Genomic DNA, 26,660 nt, shown 5'->3' on the forward strand with positions numbered 1-26,660 from the left:
CGTGTACAGTTTACGGGGATGAAATTATGTCATCCAAGCAACAACTGGACAAGGTGGCTGCTGCTTAGGGTGGTTTCCGAGGGGGAAACTGAGGAGTGGGAGGTTGAGCTAGTCAGCGCAGGTTACGTGTAGCCTGGTGAGTGGCAGAGCTGGGATTGGAACACAGACGGTCTGGCTCCAGGCTGTGCTCCTGACTGTGGGGCGGGCCCCCTCCAGGGAGAGGAGGCATGCTGTGCCCCTCCACCTGCCAGCCCAACTCCCTGAGGTGCCCACATCAGCACACTCTTGGCCTTTTGTCACGAGCAGGTGTGGTGGCACATTCGGTCATCCTGCCTGAATTAGGGAAACCATGGTCTCAGCAACTGACTGCTCCAGGCCCTGTTCTCCAAATCTAGGGGCATCTTTGCTCGCAGCCTTTCTCTGTCTGAGGTCCTCAACCCCGTGTGCGCAGACCACAGCCTAACAAGAAAGGATTAACCAAAGCCTCCATTCCTGCAAATCTTGGCTGGCCGTCACCCAGGACACAATGTTGGTGTTGGGGCAACTTCCCTCCCTTTGTGAGAGAATAAGACCATGGTAGTCACAGTCCCTCCATGAGTGACTGACCTTCTTCAGCCCAAAGTTTGCCTGGTGAGGAGGGGCTTTCTCCCTCCACCACACCTGCTCCCACCCCTCCCTGCCTGTGTCCATTCATTGAGGAAGGCTCTCCTGCCCTGGAAACCACAGTGGGTGAAGGAGGACAGGCTGCACACTCCTCTGACTCCCACGGCCTCAGTCCCCGTATGGGAGGAGAGATCAGAGGTGGAGGATGGAATTTGAGTCAGGAGGACTGGAGCAGCAGTTTAGCTCTTGGGGTCCCAGTGTCTTGGGCCTTAAATAGGCTGGAGTGGGAGATGTTTAAGCACCATCTGCAGCCTCTAACCTTAGGTTATTATGCAGTCCTGATCTTCCAGACTCTGGGTCTGCTTTGTAGCCCATTTAGAAACTGCCTTTGATCTCCTTAAAATAGGATGGGCTATTTTGGACATTGCTCTCTGTGAGAGGGATATGTGTTTAGAGCTAAAATAGGGTGTACTTTTTAATTTGTGGGTATTTCCTTTTCCTGTTTCACGCACACTGTGTTCAAGTCCTTGTGTCCTCCCACCCACCCAAGAGGACAGCCTCCAGCGAGCTGAACACACAGATGAGGCTTGGTGAAGGCCTCCCTCCTCGTGGCGTGACCTGCTTGGTCAGGACCCAGGACCCTCCATGTCCGGGGGAGCTTTTACAACATTCTGTCTCTTGTCTGCTGATCCGACGACCAGGTCATTTGCTCAAGAGCCCGAGGGATTCCAGAGCAGAGGTGGCTGAGAGCCTTCCTTACAGGCTGGCTGCTGAGTGGCTTGCCACCCGGCTGTGCTGCAGTTATGCTCAGAGTGGGGATGGGGCAGCCGTCAGCCTGGATTCTGAGTTAACTGTGGGCAGGTGTTGAGTTACACACACACACACACACACACACACACACACGCACCTCTTGCGCCAAACGGTGGTCATCTCTCTTCTGGCCTGTATGTTGGTCACCGATGTGGCTGTGAAGAGGGTGCCCCAGTAGAGGGGAGGGAGGGAGGTTGGGGCGGGACAGCTGAGGAGGGTGCAGCTCTCTGTCCCACTCTGTCCTAGCTTACTCTGCCTTCCATTCTTCTGTCACTGACTGTGCACATAGCCCACACCCTTGTCTTTCTCTTGCGGGGCTTTTCCAGTTTATTGAAAAGAGGTTAAGTCTTATTTTTCGTAGAGTATGAGGACTTAATTGGAAACAGTTGTGTCAAGCTTCAGGCCTCTTTCTAGGACAGGAAACTGGTCATAGCTTCTCCGGCTTCAGTGCCATAGAATCAGTCACCTGGAGGACTTGTCCCAGGCACAATGCTGGGCTCCACCCCCAGGGAGTCAGGGACTTCGTACAGGCTCCCGGGTGATGCTCACGCGGCTGGTCCACAGGCCGCACTTGGAGTTGCCTTGGACACTTGTCCCTCATCAACCCCCCACTAGAGATACTTCCTTATTTTTATTACCTTTCAAAAACAGGGCTACTGCTTTCAGTGCTAATCGATAACACTGCTGATGCTAGGAGCGAGGGGTAGGGTTCCTAGCCCTGCTCTACTTGGCAGTGGTTCCGATGGGGGACTCAGAATCTGCTCCGGCAGGAGCTCCTCCTGGTTGTGCCCGTGAGCTGTCCCGAGGCTACCCTGTCACGATGGGTTTGGCAAGGTGACTTTAAGCCTGGAGCCCAGCCGTTTCACTGTAATAAGGACATGCCAGTTCTAGATCGCAGAGGCCTCAGAGGCAGATGAAGAGTTTGGTTGCTGGCATCTCTACCTGGGGATAACCGGTGTGAACCAGCTTGTCCCAGCCACGCGGGCCAGAGTTGTGACCCTGTTGTTTATAAATTGAAAAGGTATGTTACGCTAGGATCTTCTCAGGTGTGCCAGGAGGCACAGAACCCCCTCGTAGCCTGTAATCCATATTGTCTGTGACACAGGCAGGTGGTGGGGATGAGGTCCCACTTGGTTTACTTTGTCATAAGACATCTGTCATGTGCCAGCTTCTCTGAAACTAATAGCTGTCCCAAATAGAGTTTGGGGCACAGAGGATACCAACAAACTTGTTTCCCCTCTGCTCTTTCCCAAGGGATGGTCGCTTACAAGGAAAACCGAGCCCTGCCCAGTCTCCTCGGTTCCCGGTTGGCCACATGGGGTGAGCCATCATCATGTGATCTTCCGCGCTCTTTAGAGCCCTTTGTGGCCCTGAGCTGGGCTCCTTCCTCAGGGTCTTCCTCGGGCTGTACCAGGTTTTCACATTGCCCATTCCAGCAAGCTGGAAGGCCTTTCGCAGAGATGCTTATGTCCTCTCATGGCCTTGGAAATCACCTCCAAATACCTGCTGGGGCAGCGAGCTGCTTCCCGGGGGTCTGTGCCCAAGATCATTCTCCTCGGAAGGGTGCTCCAGGGCTTTCTTATCCAGCGGTGCGAACGTCCTTCCCTCTGGGCTTGCCTCTCAGCCTCTGGAAAGCAGAAAGCCTTTTTTCCTGATTTGTGAGGGTACCTGGTGGGGTCCCCGGAGGGTCCTGCTCTCCCACTGTGATGGATAGCTGGAGGACTCACTCCCGAGAGGGTGGCTCACAGGCTTGGCCTCGTGCCAGGCATATTTCAAGGATTTTGATTCCCCAGCTACCCGAGGAAATAGTTATTACTCACTTCCAATTGCAGAGGAGGGAAGGGAGGCTCAGAGACAGGTTAGATGACTTGCCCAGCTTTTACCCAGTGTCCTGTCATGGTTTCTGTTGGTTCAGCATAGTTTTTACTGTAGAAGGATTGTCATCGTAACTTTACCTGTTGGGGACGTTATCGCCGACTGTGCTCCCTTGCACTGTAGTTCTGGAGAATACGGCCCCAGTCTGGGCTCCCTCTCCTTTAGCTCTCTACCCTCTCATGATGTCTTAGACCTCCGTAGGCTCTCGTTATGCTGGAGAGCAAATGACCAAGGTGGCCAGCCAGCCACTGTGCATTTGCAGACTTGGTCCCTTGCTTCTGGCCAGCAGCCTTATCAGGCAGAACGTGCCCTGTCTCAGACGCCCTGAGTGGCCAGTGCAGCCTCGGGCCCTCCAAGGCACTGAATCTTCAACCAGCCTGCCTTGGTGCCACGCGTGGGCCCTGATGCCCGTGTGTCTGTCTCTCCCGCCAAACTCCCCGGTGCCGGCCCATGGAGGGTGAGCAGGCCTGGCCACCACATGCCTCGGCCCTTCCAGCCGTAAGGATGAGGAGTGGTGTGATGTGTGCCCCATCCTCACATGCCGGTCGGCCCACAGCTGTGTAGGAGTCCCGGCCCGAACCTTTTACACAGCAGCTGTGCTGCTAGTTCAATTGCTAGTTCCCTTTCAACTCCAGACTCTCTGGAGGTGGGGATCCTAACGAAACGGAATTTAACTAGAGCACCTGTGAAATATTCCTGCGTCTGGTGCTTCTATCCCGAGGTCTTGGGTGTCACTCAGTGTCAACCCTCACTGTACGGAGAGGCCCGGGGTTTGTGCCTAGGAGGGGCTGGAGGAGCGTTGGTGGACATGGTGTGACCCTCTGAGTGGGGTCGGGACATCTTCCTCTGAAAATGCTCTGGGGGAAAGAAACGCGTGTCTTTCCCAAAAGCCTCGAGGCATTTTATGTGCCCGTGCTAGCATGGTCACTGGGCATGTTTCAAATGCACCGCTGTTGGCAGCTGGGATCTTCGCTTGTGTGCAGTCCCTTACCTGGTTGCCGTTGCCCCTGGGTAATCCCGTGGCCGGGCGAGGGTGCTGGTTTGTTTATGGAGCTGCATTTGGCTTCGGTTGGCATGTTTTACGTGTCTGAGTGGTTTTAGGTATAAAGATTCAGTGACCCCGTTCCCCACGTAATTTAATGCCACACTTCTCCGTATGAAATGATCTTACTACCTTTAGCCTCAGTGGCAGATTTATGAGGAGGCTTTATTATATCTCCAGGTGAGCCAGTGTAAGCAAGCAGCCTTGTGTTTGGAGAGAATCCTGGCATTTGGCTGTCCTTTCTGATAAACTCTGCCTCACGGAACCCCAGGAAGGGGAGGAAAGCAGCCTCAGCCTGTAATGCGATGCTTGCTGGACCCCACCCCCCACCTCCAGGCCAGGCTTTCTGTTTTTGTTTTTTGTTTGTTTGTTTGTTTTAAGGAAGGCTCAGAGCCCAGTGCAGGGCCGGACCGCAACCCTGAGATCATGACCAGAGTTGAGATTAAGAGTCGGACGCTTCACTCACTGAGCCACCTATGCGCCCCCAGACTTTCTGTTCTTTAGTGAGAGGTTGCAGCAGCAGCACTTTTGCCTTTCTTTTCCCCTTTATTTTGAGTCTACCACATCGGAGGTGGGCTGTGTGATCTCTTTTGCTGGCTTATTAGCTCAACCCTGTGTGCTTTAAAAGCTGGAAAAGTTTCAATAAAGCGGACGCTGCGGTAAAGAAAGGCACAGCAGGCAATGTGAGGACCTGTATTCTGGTCCCCTTTTCCCTGGCTTTGTGCCTGCAACGCCTACAGTATCACGTTCTGGGGGCTAAGACCTTGGAGGTCTGGGTAAAATCACCACCCACCAGAGGAATGGCAGGTTAACGTGCCACTTAGGACCATCTTGGCCAGGCGTGGTTCACGTTATTGGTGCAAGTCACAGATGGGCGCCGATGGACATCAAGGGTCAGTCCTGCCTGGTCCAGGCTGTGAGGGCCCCCCAAGGAGGGCAGGCTGGTGAGGGTTAAAAATGAAAGATGGGCACTTCTAGACAGGTGTAGCTGGCTCTCCTGCAAGGTGGAAAGGGCAGGCTGTGGGCTGCTGTGAGGTGGCCCCTCCACTCGTCCTTTCTGCCTGAATGGAGTTGTTTCCCAGCGGGCCTGTCACGGGGGATGGATGCCAGCCTCCAGCAAGTCCACACTGACAGTGGGCAAGTGTGGCTGACATCCAGGGGCCTGATCTAAAGTGATAGGTGCATAGCCTCTCATTTAAAAGAAGTGCATGGCTTCTGGTCTCATCTTTAAAAATTTTAGTAACACCTACCTTGCTTTTTTGAAAAGAAAAGTAAAAAGGTATGTGAAAATATAATACAGGTAGGGATTGTTGGACCTACTTCATTTTCATAAAAAATTTTGTTAGGTGATATTTTACATGAAAAACCATAGGAAGAATAACACAAGGAATGTCTTCCGCCTAATCTTTTAATTCCCAGTACAACTGAAACTACGTGTGTCTGCACCGTCTCTCTGAGGTTCCCACCAGCCTCAGTTTGCATTATATTTTATTGACCCACTCAAACCTTCATATTTGTGAGTCCGTCCTCACGTATTTTTGTTGCTGGGGGATGGGAAGCAAGCACTGCTTATTCATTCTCAGTTTCAGTCTTGAGACTCCTGTGGTCAGAAACAACTGTTTCTTGAGTTGGGGCCTGTGGCCGCCTGGCTGCCCCAAGTGGTAAGGGAATGGTCAAGTTCAGGGTGAGGCCAGGTGCTGATGGACTGTGCTCCCTCCTCTTTCTCTTCCCGCCTGCCCTGCTGTTAGGGGAGCCTGCTGGGGCAGGTGTGGGCCTGTCCTGGTTCCCGTTGCAGAGCACAGGCTGGGCAAACCACCTTCGCTGTAGAGTTGGCTTCATTCGGGCAGGTTCTATGTGCCACTGAGCATCCCTGTGGTCTCTGCTTTAAACACCGCATCACTAACATGGCTCATGAGCCCTGCCCTAAACATAGAAGCCCAGACCGGCTCCCTGCTCCCCCTCTTCCCGGGCGTGTGGGAAGCTTCCTGTCGGCTGCTCTGTTCCCCTGAAGGGTGGGACAGGGACATACTAAGCTGTGCAGCCATCCAGGGTTTGGTGAACAAATGACCTGTTCCGTCAGATGGACTGTGTCTATAGTCAGTGAAGTCCTCCTCTCCAGTCTCTGCTGGGAGTATTTTCTTTTGCATAAAGAAGCTCTTGCTCCCCACCCCACTTCCTGCTTCATAGATGCCCCTTTGCCTCCTCCCAAAACTGAAATATGGCTGGTTCTCCCTAGAGAGCCAGAGGCCTTAAAATGGCGGGGGGGTTCTTCCTCTGCTTATCCTCCATCTCCTTCCAGAAATGGATTTCTCCCATGACTATGCTGTCCTCTCCACCTCTGATCACTGCCCTCTGTCACTGTAGGTTACCCTGGTCTCCAGAAAGGACTCAGCACCTGCCTTGGAATTCCTGTTGCCTCCTTATAGCCCTCATGTCTGCAGGGATGTCTAGTGTCACCAAACTCTTGGCCTTCTGCTTCCTGCCCTGCGGTTATTCCGGAAACTGCCCCCAGGGTGCCCATCCCTGGATCCCAGCCTTCTGAATCTCCGCCTCCCCTTCTGCTGTGTAGCCTGTTCTTGGCTCCCTCTTATTCCCTGTCTGCCAGGCCCACTGGAGCTTTATGTCCATTGGTCCTGTGGTATAGGGATGGCTAAGCCCCAGTCCCTGTCCTGTGAGCTGAGAGTCTGAGGTGTGACACATTTCATGTGACCAGGGTGAAGGAGGGGATGTGTGTAGAGCACTGTGTGAGGTTGGGGGAAGGTGAGCTATTGCTCTTCCAGCAGAGTCTGGAGAGAGGAGGAGATAAGAATTAGCCCCAGGAGCAGGGTAGGAAGGGTACTGCAACAAGGCCCAAAACACAGCGTGTATGTATATGCATGTGTATGTATATAAATATAAATATAAATATAAATATAAATATAAATATGTATGTATTTAGGGTTTATTTATTTTAGTGAGAGAGAGAAAACGTGCAGGGGAAGAGAGAGAGAGAAACTCAAGCAGACTCCACATTGAGCTCAGAGCCTGATGAGGGGCTCGATCTCACGACCCTGAGATCAGACCCGAGCCGAAACCGAGAGTCGGACGCTCAAGGGACCAGGCGCCCCCGCAGTGTGGTGATATGAAACACCCTCATGTGGGTACAGTTAATAAAATTTTGCATGCTTATTGTGAAGAGTTTTAGAAAAACAAGTAAATAATAAGTAAATAAACAAGAAAATCATGGTGCAAAAGCACTACCAATGTTAACATTTTAATATATTTTCTTCTCACGCCTTCCACTTGGTGTGTGTGTACTTCTGTGTATTTATATCGGTAGATCTTAGAATTTTACTTTTTCACTTGTCAGTTGTTGTAAACTCCATGATTTCCATTTCAAATTCTGCCTAGTATTTCACCATATAACTGAACTGTCATCTACTGTGTCCCTGACAGGCGTTTAGGCTGCTATTAAATCTTGCGATTTATGGTGTAAAATACGTTACTGGCAGAAGTCGCGCTGCAGCGAACGTGTTTGTCTGAGATTCTGCCAGATAGCAAGGACATCAGTCTTCTGGTCTTCCTGTGGCTGGGCTCCACCCGCAAACGTCCCCCCACCCCTCCAGCACACACACCCAGTGGCCCACAACGCTCACGCTCAGCTGTGCGTCTACTTCGGGCAGGGATGGCCCGGCCCGAAGGGCTGTGACCGCGTTCCACAAACACGCCTAGCCTTTGCACCAGGGAAGGCTATCCTGACCACTGCCACAACCACACAGGGTCTTTGCAGCCTTGCCAGCTCCGTCTGCCCGTGGCTGCCCGAGAGCTGGAGAAATAGCCACATGGTTATCTCCTTTGTAAGAAGTATTTCAGATTAAGTTAGAAACTATGTGTCCAGGAAGGTGTTGATGCAGTCTTTAAAATATGGTCATCATGCAGCCTGGCAAAAGCATGAAATACGTTTACAATCTAACATGCAGATGAAAAAGGATACGGTATCTTTTGTACACACTGGTCTTCTCTATAAAAATAAAAAGAGCTAACTTCAGTAAAGGTGTGATTATGACTGGGGATTTCCTACTTTATTTTCCAAACTTGCAGTTAAGGTACTATGGCGATTCTTTTTAAAGTTCCTGTGCTTACTGTCCTTGGCTGACTGCAGGGTCAGATTCCTTGAAAGCCCCCAGGGTGGGTCTTGGCACGACCCAGCTGCCAGGCAACTGGTGCGGGTGTGGTGGTGCCCCTACTTGTAGGGCCTGCTGTCACTTAGGGGGCACTGCTGCTGCTCTTCTGGTGAGGGGAACCCAGCTGCGGGTTCCTTTATTTTGTTGATTTCAGAGTATAAGCATCTTACTAATTTGGAAGTAGGTTGATTTTCAAATGAGGCTTTTGAGAACTTTCTTCATTCATCATCCTTCATTCATAACCCATCTTTGAATGGGTTAATTCAGAGTTTTGTTGTCCTTGTGGATTATTCTTTCCTTGAGGTAAGTCTGTAACTGAGAAAATAGAAATGTATCAGGAACACCTTTTCTAAAGTTCTAAAACAGGCCATTTGCTAACTGCCTAAATTCGGTCTTCATAAAAATTTTTTAAGTTTCATTGAAAGAGTCAATCCTCACTAAAATAAGGGGAGGGACGCCTCCTAATGAGAAAGCGAAATTAGAAACAGGACCGTGTCGAAGTTTTGAATCACCACCTGCCGTGGGACATTGGCTGCAGCCCCATGCAGTGCACCACAGTGCTTTCCGGGGCCGCTGGGAGCCGGTTTCTGTTCCCTGATTCCTCCCTCCAGCAGAAGGCTCAGTTTCTAGCTTTCTCTGGGTATTTTCATGGGGAACCATAATGACGTTGACTGACTGATGTCGTTTCCTGGAATCGTATTAATGAATTAGGCCAAGTTTATGGAAATGCACATACATTGTTGGTGCTCTTACGAGATGATCTACGAATCCCAAGGTGCTCCAGCAGCAGAGGTGCTGTGAACTCTCCTGGGGTGCTGAAAGTCTGGCAGGTTTGAAAAATATTCCTCCTTGTCCAGCACGGTGCTTCCCTGACCTCTCATCTTCTCTCCTCACATTTTTTCCTGTCCTGTGCCTTTCCTTGCTCTTAATTGCCTTTGGAAAGAGGAACCCCTTCCGCTTTTTCATCAGCCTGTGGACCCCTTTCCCCCAAGCAGTGATGCATCTTGATGGCCTAAAAAGGTGGAAACCGGTGGATTATTAGGGGAGCCAGAAGAAGGGAGACCTGGGTCAGGCCAGGCAGGAGCGCCCCAGCATTGCCCAGAGGCCCTGCAGCTTGGAGTGGGTGAATCAGGCCCAGACCACAGAGCTTTTAGAGCATGGGCTGGATTCCTGCAGACAAGTTACGTCAGAGGAGTCTAGGAATAGAAGTCAATTCTTAGAAGGCTGGGTTACGTGAAGGGCAAGGCAGCGGCTTCTCAAATGTCTGATGGCTCTACTTATGATGTCCTTGGCCCGGTGGGAACTGTCACGCGAGCAGAATGCGTTCCTTGACCGGGAGCTGTGGCACCAGGGACCTCACCCAATGGCAGGAGGTGGGCGTGGGGGAGGCTGGAAGATTGGCTCCTAAGGAGGCCAGAGGTAGTTAAGTGCTGTGGGGAGATAAAGTATAGGTTACTATTACTGTTGAAGAGAAAAGGGTGGGGGAGGAGGAGGGTGGTTGATTCAGAGCTCAGATCATTTTTTAAGTAAACTTTTAAATTTTAGAATAGTTTTAGATTTACAGAAAGGTTGCAAAAATAGTACAGGAATTCCTCTAAGTCTGCCCCCACCCCTTTTTTCCCCCAATAGGGGAAAAATATAGTTTCCCATATTGTTTACATCTTACATTATTGTGTCATTAGTCACAACTAATGAACCAATACTGATACTTTATTATTAACTAAACTCCATGCTTTCTTTAGATTTCCTTAGTTTTTTAACCTAATGTCCTTTTCCTGTCCCCAGATCCTATCTGGGACACCACAGTACACTTACTTGTCTTATTTCCTGAGGACCCTCTTTGTTGTGAGAATTTCTGACTTCCCTTGTTTTTGATGACCTCGATAGTCTTGAGGAGTACTGTCCAGGTATTTAGAACCCACCCTCATTTTGGGTTTGTCTGATGCTTTTCTCATGTTTTACTGGGGATATGGGTTTTGGAGGGGAAGAGCACAGAGATGAAATGCCCTTCTGGTCACATCACAGCAGGGCACACACTGTCACCCTGACATTGCTGTGGACGCTGACCTTGAGCAGCTGCCTGAGGTCAGATGTATCAGGTTTCTCCCCTGTAAAGGTACCCTCCCCCACTCCCCTATGATGTTCTCTGCGGAGGGCAGTTGCCCTGTGCAGCCCACAGGTGAGGGCTGAGAGGCTTTGCCTCTTCGAAGGGACAGGGGCATTTCCATGAATTATTTGGAATTCTTCAGTATATGAGATTTGTCTCTTCTCCACTTATGTATTTATCCAGTCATTCATTTATATTAGTGTGGACTTATGGATATATATTTTTTATTTATTTTATACTTTGGGTTATAATTCAGGATTAGGTTATTTATGTTGTTGCTCACATTGTTCCAGCTTTGGCCACTGGAAGCTCTTTTGTTCACTCCCGGGACCCTTCGACATACTCCCACTGTCATGCGGCTTTGTACTGGTTTGTTCGTTGTTTGTTCGTCGTTGTTTTAGCACACCTTTCCTTTTCAGTACTGCAAGGTGCTCCGGACTCATCTTGTACACTCCCTGCCCCAGCCCTAGAGTCTGCCTTTCTCCAAAGAGCCCTCATCCCTTTTATTGGAGAATAGTATTAGAAACTAAGATCTGAGCACTGAGCGGCTGAAAGTATTGTAATTTCAGTTCCTATGTACTCAACTGAGAAACTAAAGGAAAACCTGTTAGTAGCAGTACTAGCAAGGAGTAACTGAGACTCTTTCTCCCGTTGGCCAGCTCTGCCTCCTCCTTGGGCTCTCTAGACACCGTCTTATGATAGTAAACTGACACGCACCTCATTCCGAGTTCTCCCTCTGAAGTTGTCTCTGTAGTGGTGATATCTCTATGCCAAGGCTCTCACTCTGCCTCTGAAGTCACACACTCTCTTGCTGGCTCGTGCTGTGTCCTGATTGGATGATTTCTGCTCCCTGAGTCTTGGAGTGGCTCTTGATCGAGAGCAGTGAAGTCTAACCTGAGGAAAGAACCCAGTGGAAGAGAAGCTTTAGACACACGATGAGCTGTATAAATGGGAAGCAGAGCCAGAGCTCCTTAGCGGGAGGGTTGCTTGAGGCTGGGGTTCGGGGAGAGGCCTAGGAGATGGGGTTGGAGCCAGCTCCTGCCTCTGGCTGTGGTGGGAGTGCCGTGGGATCTTGATGTGAGAGCTACAAGCGCAGGGGACTAGAAAGAAGCCTTGCACCCCAACCTGAAGACTCCAGGCCCTTGCCTTTGAGTGCACGCGTGTGCATGCGTGTGCGTGTGTTCATGTAGTTTGGCTCTCAGCCCCACTAGGAAGCCAGTTCTGAGCCTGTTGCCTTAGCCCTGTGTGGGTGCCAGTGATACAAGAGAAGAGGGTGATGAGGACAGAGAAACCTCAAAGGAAGAGGGGACAGAACCGAGTGACTGACCAGTTTGGTTGATGGTTGGAAAGCGGTGTCAGATCCATCTGAGCTCCTGAGCACGGTGGGGCCCCTGAAGGGAGAGAATCCAGGAGAAGCCAGTTCTGAGGAGAATGTGTCCTCCTGCTTCAGTAGGTGCCACGAGTCCACGGCTGGTGGCTAGTTGACTTGAAAATGCTGCACTGGGCCTCTAGAGAGTCCTTAGGGCCAAGGGAGAGATTTAGGCATCATCTGTTGGATGGCTTAGTGGACAACATTGGCATGGGGCAGGAGAGTGGGGGCACACGCTGAGCACCTGGCCTGGCCTGCAACCCGCCCCTGTCTTTGGGTTGTCCTTGGTGCTGGCAAAGGGTCCTGTCATGCTGATGACTCCGATGGGCACTGGCTCATGGAAGCACCAAATGGGAGCTGTCATTTACACACCATCTGTTGGCACCATCAGTACCAAGGGGCTCAGTGTCTTTTATCTTGGTGTTTCTGGACCACTGTGCTGCAATCCTGAGGTGCCCGACTTCTTTCTCACTCTGAGGGAAATTTGAGGTAAGATTTTCTTCTTGGCAGAGAAAGAAAGGAGAGGGGGGCCCCCCCTCCCTTTCTGAGGATGAGAGGATGCACAGGAATGTGCTTCCCCTTCCTATAACCTTGGGCATGTAACTTGCTTCCAGAAGGGAAATGGTGGGGGCATCTTTAACTATTTGTCTGAGTTTTTGTCCTTGGATGACATGGTATTTTGTGTAGGGTTTTTACATCCTCTCCTTATGCAGCTGCCAAGTTCAGACTGCCTTTTCCACTCCTTCCATTTGGAATTCATATCTTCGTAGAATCCATGTGCATGTGGAGTGACGTGGACCATCCAGAAAGGCCCAGGGCGTTGGAGTTTACCCAGAACTCCTGTGACCTCTGGAGGTGTGGTGGCTGGGCCTGAGGTGGGCGCTTGGGGGACAGCGAGCAGGACTGCGGTTCTGCGTGTGTCGCCAGGACTTTTGACGGGTTGAATGTGGGGGAGGGAGGGGCTCAGAGAGGAGGCAAGGAAGACTCCATATTTTTGGCATGGTGATGCTATCTGCTAAGGTGGAGGGAGACTAGAGGTGGAGTGGGAGCAACAAGGAGCAGCACTGACAGCCCCAGAAGGTCAAGAGTGTCCTCTTGAGGGCTGGGGTTTTCTTCTGGTTTCCTTTTTCTGACTGCTGCTCATCACATGGGAATCTCTAAAAAGAGAGAAGATGGTTCGAGAGACAGTGTCTGGCTCTGGAGAATGGAGCCCCATGTGAAGATGAAGACACCCATGTGAGAGGGGCTGTGTCCATCCTACAGTGGTCTTCTCCGTTGGGCCTCATAGAGGTACCCCAAGTCCCTGCACCCGTGATATTATGGTTAGACATGGAGAGAGCACTTAGGGTTTCAGGTGAGGGAGTCAGACACTCATTGGTTAAATATGAGGTATTTCCAGAGGTATTTGTGGTCTGTTTGGTCCTGACCCTTTGTTGTCCTTGTGGGGATGCCTATCTTCTTCCCATTCTGTTTGAAACCAGGACTGTGCTTCTCCTCGCCCTAGAATTGCCACTAGCTGTGACACTACGGCCTCCCAGCAGACAAAGTGGGAATCTAGGAGGCCCCTGTCAGTGGGGACAGTGAGGGGAGGGGTGGACAGGTTGTGCCTGCCACAGGTCTGGCTGGATAACACTTTGAGGTGAAAAATTTGGTCCTTTGGGTTTCACAATAGATCATGAAGGCTTTGTTGTTTTACGAAATTATTATTTTACAATTATTTTACAACATAAAATAAAACACTTTCCAAAGAAAAGAATATAATGCTAACTTCATAATTAAAGAAAATTACAGTGGAGAAAAATAAAATGAAGTTGCATTTCTTTACAGTGATGGAGGAAAAAAATCAAAACCCGAACTGTGCCAGACAGACAAGAGGAGGAACAATAGGTTCCATCTCTCTCTAACTGCAGCTGAGACTCAGTTAATCAGAAACAAATTGTATTTCCAAAGGGAGTGGGAGCTGCGCTTGGTGCACTTCCAGAAGATTTTCATGTTATGGGTAGTAACACAGTCAGATGGTGGCTTTTTTTTTTTTTTTTTTTTTCCAGTTTGGGGTAAAGTCTCTGTTTTCAGCAGCTACCTTCCTGAGAGTGTCCTGCTTTCTGACCTGGTAGCCCCAGTAACACGTAAGGCAAGAGGGTTTCATGAGCAACCACCATGGACGCCGTGCAGGGCGGGGTCTGGGGAGCAGAAGGTAAACCAGTGCCTTTGAGCTCCTGTGGCCCTCGTCCATTGGGTGTTCTCTTTAAAGCATTCACACATGCTCCCATCGGGATGGCTTGTTTTCCAAGCCCCCAGAGGGGGGCCAGGGAGAGGCAGCATACTTTAGTTGACAAGAACATTGAAAGCTGGTAACCTGATTGCAGGTAGAGAGGAAAGCTATCATAATGGGTAGATGTAACAACAGAAAAAGAGCAGCAAGCCACGAGCATCTAATGTAGAGATAAACCCTGCACTCTGATAGAAGGCACCTGTGGACAGTCACGTACTGACTTGCGTTCCTCTTTGTCCCCATGCTGTAGATTGGGAAGGGGGCTTCCAGGGAAGGGACTGTCAGGGCATGCAAGTCGGGACAGGATTGGATCTGTGTTGTGGATCTCTTTTTCAGAACAGCCCTTACAGTCAGGGAAGAGTATAATGTATTTTATAACATTTTCTTTTAATGTGGTTTGCTTTTTAAAAATTGTCACCCAGCTGATATCTCACTGTCCAGAAGCAGCTGCTAGAGATTTCCCTACTGGAACATCTCTCTTATTGTCTGAAGGGGTAGGCCCTGTTGATATGCTGTCTTTGGGGGCCAGTACGTCATGTCCTTTATCACTGATTCCCATCTGATGCCTAGAATCTGTCCTGCCTCAGCTGGCTGGGAAGAAATCTCAGAGAGGTGTGAGGGCAGGGATCTGGATTCCTGTGATATCGGGGGACCCTTCAGGGATGACTCCTTAGGTAGCTTCATGAAGGTGAGCACAGTCAGGTCCTGGGGGGAGGTCGAGGCATGGGCTGACTCTGGAAAGGGTGCCCATGGGGCTTGTACAGAAGCAAGCCCTTGGACCTTCTGGCATCAGTTTGCTATCTGGAGGGACCCATAGGGGAAGCAGAGCCTTTGAGGAACCCTGTCCAAAGTAACGGGTTTGCTAAGTTCTGACTTCGGCCTTCGTAGGTGATCGAGGACTACCAATTTATAGATGAAGAGTCTGGGGCTGGAGGGTTCCAGGGTCCAGTCCAGTTCTCGGCTCCTGCATGGCAGAGCCAGGATTGGAGCCATCCTACCCACTACCCCCTGCCTACAAGGTGGAGAGGGTTGGCTGGCGTTGTCACATTCCTAGCCCTCTCCTCAGGTTGGATTCTGAGAATCAACTCTGCTTGGGGACTGGGCAACACTTGGTGACTTCCAAGAACGTGCTGGCAACGTTCTTTTCTCCCATGCCTGGTTACCCCAAGCCAGTTGTTTTTTGGGAGGGATGAGTACCACATTTCTCTCAGATGTTGATTGGAACCCTTTTGGCCTGCTCAGCTGAGTGGCTCGGAATGAAATGAGCCTCTTGTGTGTAGAGGGGTTACTTGAGGGGTATTTATTTTTGAGGGGTGTACGTGGCTCATTTGCTTGCTCTGGCCTCCTGATGGTCTGACTTGTGATCACACAGCTGCCACACACGGTAACATTTCCTCACATTTTACAAGTTACTTCCTAGTCAGGATATACATCTGGGTGACTGTTGTTATTAACAAAAACAATGTATGTTTAAGGGATGGTTCCAGTTCCTCCCGGGGGGAGTTTCCTCTTAGTGTGTAAAATTCATATTCTGCTGGTCGATGCCGGCTTCCCTAACATGGAGTAATCAACTAAAAGGAACTCGCACATAGTGTTTTGTTCTTTGATAGAAGTTAAGTATAAATTTTACCCACTTGTGGAATGGTGGTATTAGGGGTTCTACAGACCTGCTCCCCAGCAAAACAGCAATCATTGATGAAAATTGTCTTAGGAAAATGATCAATTAAAATATCTGGAAATTGCCCTAAAGGCATACAGCAAATGAAGAAATATTTATTCAGGAAAACCTACTAAATCTCAGTAACAACAGCAGGAGTTTGTAGCACTTGAGCCATGGCCCACTTTTTCCTGCCCAGCTCAGCGTGGCAGAAGCTATACTCTTGGCTGGATGTGGCCAAGAAGATGTGTGGCTTCCTCTCCCCTGGGTTTCCATCAAGGGCTACAGTATCTCCTGGGAGGAGCAAGCTGCCAGCATTTCTCATTTCCCTCGGGCTCTATGGTGCAGAGGCTAAATTTTGGGAAATTCCTAGGGTGGTGGATGCTCTTTACCAAGCTGAGAATCCTTAGACCCCAATTGCCCTCTGTCGTCCCAGCTTGCTGGTAGGGCGGAGGCTGAATTCCGGAAGAGTCAAGCCTGGAAGATCAAAGGCTCCTGTCCCCACCCAGCACTCTGTTCATAAAATGGGTGTGTCACTCTGAGAGAAGTGGGCCACTATCCTTGACCCCAGCTCCAGGGCAGTGACTCAGAAAGGAGGAAAGAGGTAGGCCATAAGAACAGAAAGCTCTGAGGCTCTCCCCAAAGGTACTGAATTTATTTATAACAAAGTGTGGGGAGGTTCAGACCTAACTACTGTCAAAAACAAGGAGATTTGGGTGGTAAGCGAGTAATAAGAAGCTGGGGGCTTCCTGAGAGCAAGTGTTGAAACTCTGGGCTAGAGACAACCAGGGGAAGAGACAACTAGGAAGAACCTTCCTGGGCTCAGAACAGACCTAACACTGATATCAAAAGTTACCCCTTCAAAAAGGCCTACATTTAATTGGATCAGGCTGTGCAGCAATTGATGCCCCAGAACATTGTTGAAAGCAGTAGAACAACCAACCAGCAATTCATGGAGCCTAACCGCTGGGTGTGATAACATCAGAGGCAGGCAACCTAAAAAGCAGGCCACCAGGAAAGAGAAGAAGAGAGCTCTGATAAAACCATTGTCCTCCCAGGGAGGCTATCCGCCCCCCAAGAAACCACTGTAGGCTGCACTCTGCCAGAGGCAGGGACAGACTTCGCTAAACTAGTCCAGCCTACTCACTGGAAGAATAAACAAATGAAAACAAGCCTCTGGGGAGGAGAAGATCAGCATTGAGAGCTGCTGCAATATATTTAAAAGGTGGAGCTTTCAAGAAAAAAGGATAAGACATGCAAAGAAATAGGAACGTGTGAGATGGGATTTTAGTAAAGTGACAGAAACTTTGTGGGAGAGGGCTGAGATGTTGGGTTTAACAGACCAAGACTTCAAAGCAGCCATGATAAATAATGATAAATATATTCAGAGAACTAAAGGAACATGCCTAATGAAGTAAAGACTGGTATGATGACAACATCTGACCAATAAGAATGAATCAGTAAAGAGCTAGAAAGTATAAAAATGAACCAAATGGTTGGGGTGCCTGGCTGGCTCAGTCAATAGAGCATCTGACTCTTGACCTCAGGGTGGTGAGTTCAAGCCCCATGTTGGGCATGAAGCCTACTTAAAAACAACAACAGAACCAAATGGAAATTCTGGAGCTGAACAGTAAAGTAACTGGTATGAAGAATTCACTAGAGGGCCACAGCACTAGATGTTTACCAACAGAAGATAGAATTAATAAACCTGAAGATAGAGTGGTAGAGATTATGCATTTCATTTTTTAAAAAATTTACTTGAGTTTAATAGAGAGCAAGTGAGCATGAGTGGGGGGAGGGGCAGGGAGAGAGAATCTTCAAGCCGACTCCCTGCTGAGTACGAAGGCCAACATGGGGCTCGATCCCACGACCCTGAGATCACAGTCTGAGCCGAAACCAAGAGTCCGATGCTTAGCTGACTGAGCCACCCAGGCAGGCACCTTGAGATTATGCATTTCAAATGATGGTCATGGGGGGAGTGAAGAAAACAAACAGAGCTTCAGAGAAATTTGGGATATCATTAAACACACCAACGTACATACAAGTGCCAGCAGGCGAGGAGAACGGAACAGAAAAAAAATATGAGAAGAAAAAATGTCTGAAAACTTCCCAAATTTGATGAAAAACAATCTACACATTTAAGAAACATAGGAAACTCCAGGAGCATAAATACAAAGAAGTTCACATCCAAGCACATGGTAGTAAAAGGTGGCGAGAGAGGAAATCTTGAAAGCAGCAAGGGAAAAATGACTGAGATTGTAGCAGAGAATCCCAGTAAGCCGAACAGTGGACCTCTCCTAGAAACAATGGGGCGAGGTGGAGATGGAGAGGACAGTGGGGTGGCATAGTCCATGTCCTGAAAGGAAAAACCCCGCCAACCAAGGACCTTATATCCTGCAAAACTCCCTCTCAGTGGAGAAGGTGAAAGATGTTCTAAAATTAAAACAAAAACAAAAAAGAATTTGTTGTCAGCAGGCCTGCCTTACAGGACGTTTAGAGGAAGTTCTTGCTGACAGCAAATGACCACAGATGATTATTCAGACCATATGAGAAGACGGAGAGTGCCAGTATTGGTTATTATATGATTCTAAAAGACAGTATAAATATGTATTTCCCTCCCCCTTTCTTCTTTTAACTGATTTAAAAAGCAATTTTATTAAATGATATGTGTATAATTGTATTGTTGGGAATCTAACATTTAGAGAAGTAATGTATTTGGCAATAATAGCATAAAGGAGGCAAATGGGAGCAAAGCTTTCTTGGAGTAAGGAAATTACACTCGTTAGGGAACTTGAATCCACAGGATAAATGAAAGAGAACCAGAAATAGTAAATAAGAAGGTTAATATAACAGACTGTGTAAATATATACTTGCTTCCCTTCTCTCAGCATCTTTAAAGACTTTTTATCTTATTTTATTTTTGAAAGAGAGAGAGCCTGCACATGTGAGTGGGGGTGGGGAAGGGGCAGAGAGAGAAGTAGAGAGAATCCCAAGCAGGTTCCACACTCAGCACAGAGCCTGACATCAGGCAAAATCCCACGACCCTGAGATCATGACCTGAGCCGAAATCAAGAGTTAAATGCCTAACTGACTGAGCCACCCCGGTGCCCCTCGGTTTCTTTAAAAACATGAAGTTATATAAAGAAATAAAGACAATATATTTTTGGGTTTCTAATATATATAGATAATGATATGTGTAACAACAATTGAATAAAAAGGAAAAGGGGCTGGAACTACATAGGAGGAATGTTTCCATGTCTCACTGGAATTGCATGGATAAAGTAATTAAAGGTTCCACTAGAAAATATTATCGCTTAATGCAAAGGAAAGCAATAAAAGAGGAAGAGAGGAACAAAAAAGACAGAGGTCTATGCTCTTGCCACCTTCAGATGGTTTTTATTATACAGGTATAAACTATATATTTGAGTTTGACTTTCGTTAATTCTGAGTGAAAAGAAACTTTATCATCTTCTCTGGATAGAGCCCTCACGTGGCTTTGGTTTATTCTGGGTCTTTTTGTCCAAGATATATTTTAAATGTTGCATTCAGGGTACGTACAGGCCTGAGCTGGAGGCTGTAAAGATAAGGGGAGCAGCTGTGGAGTGAGGGAGAAGGTTGGGGCCCGGAGTTTACAGTCTGGGGTTGGGGTGTCCTGGCTCTGGTGGTGTCTGGTGTTGTGACCTTGAACTGGTTGCTTTTCCATCTGGTATGTGCTCGACCGCCCATCCGCATCCCAGCAGGTCAGTGGTGGGGAGGGGAGCCAGGGAATGCGGGTTCTCTGCTTCCGTGTGAGGGCACTGTGCCTCCTGCAAGCAGAAAGGCGGGGTTGTTTTATGACCTCTGGTCCTTGACCTCTTACTGGCAGCAGCCACCAACTCAGATGCTGGACGTGGGCGTGGCATTAGATGAGAGGATGCCAGGTACAATCTGTAAGGTGTGCTCTTATGGACTAAATTGTCCCCCCGCCCCCATCATCTGTTGAAGTCCTGACCCCCCATGTGACTCTATTTGGACATAGCCTCGCAAAAGAGGTAGTTAAGGTTAAATGAGGTCCCAGGGGCAGGGCCCTCATCCAATACAACTGGTGTCCTTCGAAGAAGAAGAAGAGACGCCAGGGAGGGGCACACAAATGAAAGGCCACGAGAGGACCCAGCCAGAAGACAGCCATCTGCACGCTCTGGAGAGAGAGGCCTCAGGAGACACCAGCCTGCTGGCACCCTAGTTTTGGACCTCCAGTCCTCAGGACCGTGAGAACTCACGATTTCTGTTGTGTAAGCCCCCCCCCCCCCGTGTGTGCTGTTTTGTTACGGCAGCTGAAACAGCCTAACACCTGTCTCCTGTGTTCTTTCTCGATACCCACCAGCACTGCTGCCGAGTTCTGCCCCACTGAGGAACTGGGAAAGCAGTCCCTCTCAGAGTCATAAACACGTAAGCAGGAAAGATAATTACAAACGAGAAGGCTGTTCTGGACGTTGTTTTCTCTCTGTCCTCCTTCTGTTTAATGATCAGCTGGGTGACAGAAGCCATCTAAGCGGGGCTGGCCGCCCGCCAGAGGGAGCGGTGGGTCTGGCTGGTGAGCACCGTGATCAGCGTGAGCCCGGCAAGGCCGGGTTGGCATTGGAGTTTGATCCCTCCCTGTTTTCCCCCTAAAACAGTGGTGGTGGATAATCGCAGGGTATTTTTAGAACTGCTTTGCAGCTTCTCTGTGCAAACCTTTCCCTGGGTACATGATTTAATCCTCTCATCCAGCCTTGTTTAAGATCTACAGAGTGCTATATTTATTTGACTTTATTTGAAATTTCCGAGCTTTTCAGAATGTTGCTCCAAGAAGTCTGATGCCTACAGAACTCTAGAACTTATGCCTTAAAAGGCTTCTCTACTGATATGTTTGTAGGCATTCTTATGACTTCTCTCTCCCCTTTTTTTCTAGACCATCTAGGGCAGGGCAGCTAAAAACCCCCTTGGAATTAGTGCCAGGAAGTCAGTCAGACTTCCTTTTCTTTCTTTTCTTTTCTTTTTTCTTTTCTTTCTTTCTTTCTTTCTTTCTTTCTTTCTTTCTTTCTTTCTTTCTTTCCCTCTCTCTCTCTCTCTTTCTTTCAATAAGCTTTGTTTTTTAGAGCAGTTTTAGATTCATAGCACAGTTGAACACTAAGTACAGAGAGTCCTCATACACCTCCGTCTCCATACAGTCTTTTGATGGTGCCCTTGGGATCTTCCAAGGACAGTAGGGGAAGACTGTCCTTTCTAGAGAAGCAGTAAGTTTCTCGGCTACATCAGTGACTTTCGCGATCAGGTGGAGGGGAAGGGTGACAGTCTGCCCTCCTCAGTCTTTCACTTGAATGGGACTTGGGCCTGGCACCCAGCAGAGTGTCACCGTGTCTACTGCAGGCCCAGTGGAGCCACAACGAGATGCCCTTGGCAGGCCCAGATCTAATTCTTGGGGAAGCCTTCCTGCTCCTCACCACCTCAGGCTGTCCCGTTCTCTAGAGAGAGTGTGCTATTTAAAGATTTAAATCCTGACTGCTATCTTTTCAAAGCATTTTTTGCCTTTGTATCTCATCTGACCCTTAGCAAGGCTTTGTGTCACTTCAGTTTGACTTAGTAACTTCTGGTCTACAAAGCCTTCACACACACGCTTTCTCAGTCGAGACTGGCAACAAACCTCTACGGTGGGACTGTCTCCTCAGCCTAATGACAGGGGACACGGGCTTAGAGTCAAGCCTTCCCACTGTGAAGTAGCTGGATGGTGGCTGGGGATGGAGATGGGGTGCTGTGTTCCATTCAGTCTGCTCTAGGCCCCGTGCCCTGACGGGGGCACGTCTGTCCCTGGAGGGAGGGATGGATGCAAGCCTTATGTCTGAATAATTCAATCTGGTGTGTGTGTGTGTGTGTGTGTGTGTGTGTGTGTGTGTATTCAAATATTCAAATATCACATGTCATAAATTTAAAGAAATTAAAGAAAATTTCTTTCTTATTCAAAGAAAAATCTGTGACCACCAGTACAAGGTCACAGAAGTCATGACCCCCGTGTGCCTGCCGTTGGGAAATACCACAGTATCTGTGCTAACTCCGCCAGATGACCACAGTGGAAACCAGAGTCCTGCTGTCCGCCCTGGGCTTGCTGGTTAAACTCAGAATGTCCACACCGAGACAGGGAGTAATGCTTCCCTGTGGCCGAGACAGGCTTCGTTGTGAGGAGCAAATGACAGAGCAGAATAAACACAATTCAGACCATTTTGGGCACTCTAGAAGTGTCGGATAGTAAATGGGGGATAAGGGGTAGGAAGGAGGGGCCGCATCTGGCAGGGGGGACACCAAAGTGCCCACAGTTTGTGATCCAGAGATCCGATAGCCGCATGGTATTCTGAAAAGATGTGAGTGTTGTGAGTGTGTTCACACCTGCCCGTTGGGTGTGCCTCTGGCCCCTTTATGAGCCCAGTCCTCATTGACCCCTAGTGATGGGCTGGATGAGCATTCTGGGAGTGTTAGGTGATGCCTGTCTGGGCCTGGCTGAGTTCTCCAGACGAGAACATTGCATCTGGTGGAGGCGAACCACCCTGGCTCTCCTGTCAGCTCCCTGGCCTGCACCAAGGGAGGCAGGGCCCGAAGCTGGCTGGCAAGAGGGTTTGAGGTGGCTTGGAAGATGTATGTGCTATGTGCTAGCTTCCAGTTTTTAGTTTTTCTACAGATCTCTTCTAGTGCTAGATGGGAGCAATTCTAGAAAGTAAATTTTGAAGGCACATTTTCCCCTGATCTCTCTATTACCTGACTGCCAAGAATGTTTAAAAAAAAATGTGAAAGCACAAGTAGAGATTTTAATTAGTTTTTGTTATCACTGCTCTTGGTGATGGCAATTTTACGTATGCTATATGACAGGGAGCCATTTTATGGGGGCCTTTGTTCTGAATGTGTTCTCCATATTTCAGGACTCAGCTGCGGATTTTGGAGAAAAAGAAAATAATGGCAAAAGGACCTTGCTCTTGCAGATGGCCCAACTGGTTAGCATCCTCTTTCTAAAGAAAAGCACAACCAGCTTGGGAATCTCTCTGGAACCAGCTGTCTCACCACCGTGCATCTTAGAGTGAGGTCATCTGGGCGATCCCCCTTCAAGGCGAAAGATGGCCCTGGTGTAAGGTCTTTGCGATGGACCTGAATTGCTTGGCCTCTTCAGTTACCAAGTGGTGTTAGCTCCTTTTGTGGTTGTTGGTGTCCCTTGGGTTTTCTTTTATTTACAGAATTGAACAGTGCTTCCTTCCAGCTAGTGGCCTGTCCTGGCTTTAGGTTTAATTGTTATGATGGCTGAGTGACCTGTGGAACCCCTGGAAACCTGCCAAGACAGGAGAGTTGTTTCTCAAGTGTCGATTGTAGGTGTCGCCCATCCATTCTATGCAGGTGCCATCTCGGCCCCGCCCTACCTGATAAACTAGAGGTTTGTTTTCAAAAGCCCAGTAGGAGAGTTTAAGAAAGTACCAAGATTTCTCCAGTTTATTTGAACAATTAGAATTCTAGAAAGTTCTTCATGCCTACTAGCTGAAGCCCAGCTCTGTGGTCTAGTATTACTGGCTCCCTGCAGTTGACCCTGCCTGGCTCACCAGTCTGTTCTCTCTGTCCATTAGAATGCTGGGCTTCCCTGTTCCCTGAATTAATTGTCCTTGAGCATGCCTGTGCCTTTTAAAGTCAGATATGTCCACACTGTGTCTGGATCATCTTTGACCAGACTTGCCTCCCTCACAGCCTAGGGCGTGCATTTTATTTTGTCTTGTCTGAATGCCTTACTCCTTTGTTACACGGTTGGGTCACTTCTGACTCACCTGTGTGTCCCCTCTAAGTGTCTGGCTTGGCACCTCTTGAATGAATGAATGAACAACTGCAGTTCCAGGTTGCAGGCTCCCACGAACTCTCCTGTCAGCGTGTTGTGGGCCATTGGCGGGCCAGGCATGCCAGCTGAGCACAGAAGCCTGCCCAGAGCTGCTCTTTCCTCTGCCCCCTGGTCCCTCCTCTGTTGGTCTGATCGTCACTGGTGGTTGGGAAGATGTGCCATGGCAGGTGCTATTGAGCTACTGAGCACAAGGACACCAGGTGTCAGTAGGCGTGTCTTCCTGCCCAGCTGAGCTCACTTACCCGCTTTGAGCACTGCCTGAGAAATGCCTGGGTCTCAGAGTCACTGCTTGTGGCTCTCTCTTTAAAATTGCTTTTCTTGGGTTTTCATCATTCCTGCCACCCTCAGCTTTGCAATAAGAGCTGTGACCAGGCTGCCATGGGAGAGGGTGTAGAAGGCCTCCTGTGAGGGCCCTCTTTACCCTGGTCAGGCACGCTCCAGGCCACACTTTGAGGAGCTACCTGTGAAGGGGAAGAACTGATTAGTGAGGGAACTCTCCCCACCTCCGCTGACTGGGAGGCAGTCTTGGGGAGGGATCCTGACTTCTCCAGCTTTGGCCCTGCGCTCTCGTCCTTGCACAGATGCATGGGAGAAATACGTGAAAGAAAGGACTCTTTTTGGTGCCAGATTAGCTTCCAGCTGGTCCACCAAAGAGCTGGTTTCCCTGTCTCAATCCTACCATGTCACATCCTCAGGGAAAACACACACACACGCACACACACACACACACACACACACACAAAATCCCACAACCACCAAGAAACCCAAACCAACCAAATAACACGACTGTGTAGCGGAAGCTATAAAAAGTGTGTGCCACTTGTTTCCAAGGTATGTAGAAGACTGAGACTTCCTCCCTAATTTTGGTTTGTTGGTGCAGAAGCTAAAATCAGCCTGGTTGGGTGCTGCCCACTTGGAGGCCCTGGGCAAGTCATCCTCAGTCTCCTGGCTTATTGCCTTGTTCCAGAAATAACTTTGTCTTCCCGGCATTTCATTGATTGTGGTTGTTGCTTCACATTTATAGCCCTTTATGGAATTTGTGGCTACTCAGAAAGTTTTCTATTCTCTCTTGAAGCCAACCTTGACACTTCTGAATTAGAAAACAAGCTTTCCTAGTGGTTATAGCAATAAACTGAATCCATTCAACTCCAGTCATCTGAAACACATTGGAACTTTGAAATTACTGTCCATCCTGCTCTGTCAACGGTCTAGAAGGAAATAATGTTTTTGGAGTGAGCCTGTAAGTAAGTGCCTCTTCGGGCCCATGTACCAGCCTGCTAAAGGTGCTGGAGTGAGGGTGGTGAAGGGTTCAGCAGGACCCAGGGGGCGGCACTGGGGCGGCGTGGGTGTGGCTGGATTGGAAGCTCTGCATGGGGATGCGGGCGTAGATGCCTGAATTTGAAATAAACTGTAGCTATCATATTAGATAAGCCCTAGGAACTAAATCTTCCTTTGTTTTCCCAAAGCTCCACTAGCATTGGCATGGAGTTTTGAAAGTTGCCTGGGTATTTGGTTCTAGTAAACAGAACCAAAGCCTGGTTTCATGGTTGCTCACTGAACTGGCATAATCGCAGAGCTTCCCATTCTGAAAAGGCTCAGGCAGCATCAGGCCTGGACCTCACTAACCTCTCTGGGAGCTGGTGTGGGTGCCAGCCTTCCCTTCCAAGAGTGCATTTTGCTGTTAGGTTAACAAAAAGTACCAGCAAAGGGGCGCCTCGGTGGCTCAGTCAGTTGAGTGTCCGACTCTTAATTTTGGCTCAGGTCATGATCTCAGGGTCCTGAGATCGAGCCCCATGTCAGGCTTTGCTCTCAGCAGGGAGTCTGCTTGAGGATTCTCTTTTCCTCTTCCCCCCCCCCCCCCCCCCCCCCCGCATCCTCTCTCTCTCTGTCTCTCTCAAATAAATACATCTTTAAAGAAAAAAAAAGTATGAGCGGGTGTTTGGGACTGTAGGCTCTCCCAAGTAGGCTCACCTTGGTCAGGGCCTGTGTCTCCCCACATGGGGCCTGCCATTTTTATGTGTCCAGCCACTGTCTGAGTGGTGAACTGGTTCACTTTCCCTGCACTGCTTCCGTTGACAAACCTCAAAGAGGACGTGGGAGTTTTTGTAAGGAGAGGGAGGATGCATGTTTTATTCTTGAATTGTGGAGTGTATGTCAGCAGTGTGAGCCGGGGACAGTGCGTTAACTATTTCCCAAAGCCCCTTGACATATTCTTCACTTACTAAACCAGGATATTCTACAGGGAAAGAAGAAAACCTGTTGGGAACAGTAAAGAGACAGAAATTACAGAAAACCACAGTAGTTGTACGAAACGAGCAGAGGAACCCCTGCTAATCGGGTTAACATGTCTACCAGAGAAACTAGGTCTTGAGTCATGACTTGCTGGTTCAGGGGTTCCCATTCTACTTTTCTGTTGAAACATACCACAGTATTTACGCAAGTCCTGTCTCCACCATCAGAAATACAGGACATTGCATACGTATATTTTTTTTACTTTAGTATTAGTGTTGTTGGCCAGATTTTGTCTTTTTACCCCATTCATAAAGTTTTATGTTTTTTAATTTTAATTTGCTCCTCCCCCCCAGTTTTGTGGCTTTTAAAATTTATTTTGAAATATTTTAACAAAATATTGGTAATATTTTTTTCGAAGTACTTAATTTCAGCTTATGAAAAGGAAATCAAACATGAATGATGCAAGACAAGGAGTCACCCCCATCCTGAAGTTCTCTCTTGTGCCTTCTCTAGAAAGGTCCATTTCCTCTCCAGCCCGTAGTGGGTTTTTTTGTTTTGTTTTGTTTTTTGTGGGTTTTTTTTTGGGGGGGGGGGAGCAAGTGCGTTGATTTTATTTTATTTGTTTTTTTTAATAATAATTTTTTATAATGT

At 48.8% G+C, this 26,660-nt stretch overlaps 1 protein-coding gene across 2 annotated transcripts in view; it reads left to right on the forward strand.

Moving 5' to 3' along the window:
- The window catches only part of INPP4A (inositol polyphosphate-4-phosphatase type I A), a 114,815-nt gene that overhangs the window by 12,760 nt on the left and 75,395 nt on the right, over positions 1–26,660 (forward strand). Inside the window, exon 1 of one of the 2 annotated variants that reach the window (XM_040623560.1) lies at positions 18,936–22,896. The exons of the other annotated variant lie outside the window; for it this stretch is intronic. The gene's annotated coding sequence lies outside the window, so the exon portion shown is untranslated. Of the gene's footprint in view, positions 1–18,935; positions 22,897–26,660 lie in introns of those variants that run through there. 2 annotated transcript variants of the gene reach the window in all.

The sequence above is a fragment of the Ursus maritimus genome, unplaced genomic scaffold (genome assembly GCF_017311325.1).
Source record: "Ursus maritimus isolate PB19 unplaced genomic scaffold, ASM1731132v1 scaffold_6, whole genome shotgun sequence".
In the NCBI taxonomy this organism is placed as follows: domain Eukaryota; kingdom Metazoa; phylum Chordata; class Mammalia; order Carnivora; family Ursidae; genus Ursus; species Ursus maritimus.